We start from the raw sequence: 2,903 nt of genomic DNA on the forward strand, positions 1-2,903 counted from the left end.
AAATATTAAAGGACTTTAGGTCTGTAATTATAGTGTTCTGGCATTAACAACTGATACCTCACTCTAAGATATTTTATTATACCTTAAGTAAAAATAAAAATCTAACTTATGCAAACACCCATTTTCCAGGTTTCTGTTACTCTCTGATTTACAATTTTAAATCTAATTACCTATTATCTTTAATTATTGCACTATTGTCATGGTCATCCTTACGCATCAAAAGACATAACTTCTTTCCTTGCTTAAATCCTGTTGGGGGTAAACAGTCTTCAAACTTCACACAAACAGGCCATAAGAAGAGGGAGATAGACACAATTAAATCAGCAAAAGAAATGGGACCCCATGCTTAATTTCCAAAAGGCAGCAATTACCACTGAAGTTTTACTTGAGTTTGAAAGGTGGCTCATTTGAAACCTTGTTATATTATCTTGGTTTATGATATATTGAAGAATGCTTTAAAGGGCAGGTTTTATGCTTATATATGTATATTTTAATGCTTCTAAACACAGTTTTTAATACTTTTTAGAAACTTCATTCCAATAAATATGACATAGAAGCCTTTTTATAGGCATAAATACAAAAAAAGCATTCCAAAGATATCTAGTCGAAGTGATTGCCAGAAGATTCCAAAGTCTGTACATTTTGTTCCAAATGCAACCCACAAATGTAATGACAACTACAACAAAAGCAGTAAAAAGCAAAACAAGAAAATCTTGGTCTTTCCCAAATGATTGCAACTCCACTTCTTGGGAGAACAGTAATGAAAACACGTTGCAGGTTGTGCTTGTTTTCAAGCAGATGTCACCTGGAATGACATGCTCACGTCAAGTAGTTCAGGTTTTTTCATTATCATCACTGTTGATTTTTTTAATTGCAGCTGGGCTTGCTTTTTTCAAAGAAGTCTTAGAAACACCTGTGTGCATGGTGGACATAGCTCTTGTCTCATAGTCATCATCCCAAGACTGGAAATCACATAAGTTAAAGAAGAATTGCAAGTCTTTCTGGAAGTTTTTGTTCAGGAATCCATAAAATGTAGGGTTGACACAGGTGGGTATCATTGCTATGAGGTGACAGAGCAGGAATAACTGATTACGGTTGCATATAGCAATGATCTGAGGATTCCAATCAAACACAGTGTTAAAAATGGTAAGAGGTAGCCAGCAGACTGAAATGCTACCACAATAGAGAGCAGCATGATGTTGATTCTTTTGGTTTCACTGGACCTGTACTTATTGCTCATCTTCTCCATCATGTTGTTTCTCCTTTTTAAGCATATATATATATCTTGAAGCAGCAAATAAATATAAAACAGAGTGGGCCAAAATACTGCAGCACCAAGAAGAGAGTGGTATAAGACAACCTATGAGAGTTCAATTGAAATTTATCAAAGCACACATACTTGTCCTTGAATGCATCAAGTGTTACATTTTGGAATGGCTCATCGGTCAAAACTTGATAGATCAGGAAGGGGAGAGAAGAAGCTACAACAAGGACCCAAATGACAGCAGTACCTACATAAGCATGTCTGTTATTTGGTCTCCATCCTTTGGGTTGTTTATCAGCTGATGTCATTCCACAGCAAAGAACCAGAGAGAAAATGGACACAGTAATTGAAACACAGTGCACAAAAAGATTCAATTTGCACATCACTTCACCAAAAATCCAGTGGTCCATTTATGTGTAGACAAATGTGAAGGGGAGACACATGATCACAACGAGCTAGTCTGAGAAAGAAAGGTTCATAATCAGGATGTTGGTAACATTTCTCATTTCCTTTTGTTTCAAGATGATTATGATCAAGGCCAGGTTTCCAGAAACCCCAAGAATTATCACAGCTCCATAAGCAAGAGCTAATGTAAATATGGCCAAGGGCAGATGACAATCATCATTTTCAAAAGCCAAAAACTGGGAGTTCTTCTCTGAAAGACTATAGTGGACTGAATGATTTTCAATTTGAGAGAGTAATGTTCAACTCATTTTGACTGGTTTGATAGCTAAAAATTACTTTAGACAAATGGACAGTATGTTTCTTCAAAACAGGTCAAATGTTCAGCTTATTCTTATTCCCCATAGTGGAATCCATTTACCGAAAATAATCTTAATTCTTCGTTCCTTATAATGAACAATATCACCAGTTGACAAACTTGCCCTCAAATTTTCTTTCTTCCAATTAGAATGCAGGTCTTTTGCTGCTTGTTGTCCGCAGAGCTTCTTCTACCTGATAAGACAGCTCTCTGGTCATAAACTTTGGTGTCCACCTCGGGAGTGCATTGCCTAGGAATTCTGGAAAGAAAGGCAAGTAAGTATAAGCACACATTGTTAGACACATACTCATCCTTGCACAGTCCTTGACTCTCTGCTTGAATATTTTAATGACCATATCAAAGTGCCTGGCCTTATGAATAAACACTGCTAAGAAGTCATTCTTGAAGACTGTAAGAACATTCATATCATTGCTTTACTTTGAAATAACATATGAAATACACATATGAGAATATATAAATGATATTTTGTATATTCATCAATCCAGTCATATTTATTATGAGAATATCCATTGAATTAGTTTAAGGTATATGCTGAACCATGGTCTTGGAATTATCTGAAACACAGGAAAATAAATTACTTCATAAAATAAATGAAGAAATTAGAAAGAATTGTTTTCAGTTATAAGATAAAAGAAAAGTATGTTTTCCATAGTCTCATCTTGGAGGTCATTGTAAAAAACAATTAATTAAAAAGGAAAATCCATTTTCAGTAAAACAAGGACATAGCTGGGAAGCCACACACTGAAACAGATGGAGTGGCTATCAAGAGAAACAGAGATGAAAGTGGCACATAGGAGAATGTAGAGCTGGTATACCAGTAGAGAAGATTCAGTGGTGATAGATACCAAGCAAAAAAAA

At 35.3% G+C, this 2,903-nt stretch overlaps 1 pseudogene; it reads right to left on the reverse strand.

The window, feature by feature from the left end:
* Positions 1–833: 833 nt before the first annotated feature.
* LOC101442029 (neuropeptide Y receptor type 1 pseudogene) lies at positions 834–1,977 on the reverse strand (annotated as a pseudogene).
* Between the last annotated feature and the right edge of the window lie 926 nt (positions 1,978–2,903).

The sequence above is a fragment of the Dasypus novemcinctus genome, chromosome 15 (assembly GCF_030445035.2).
Source record: "Dasypus novemcinctus isolate mDasNov1 chromosome 15, mDasNov1.1.hap2, whole genome shotgun sequence".
NCBI lineage: Eukaryota > Metazoa > Chordata > Mammalia > Cingulata > Dasypodidae > Dasypus > Dasypus novemcinctus.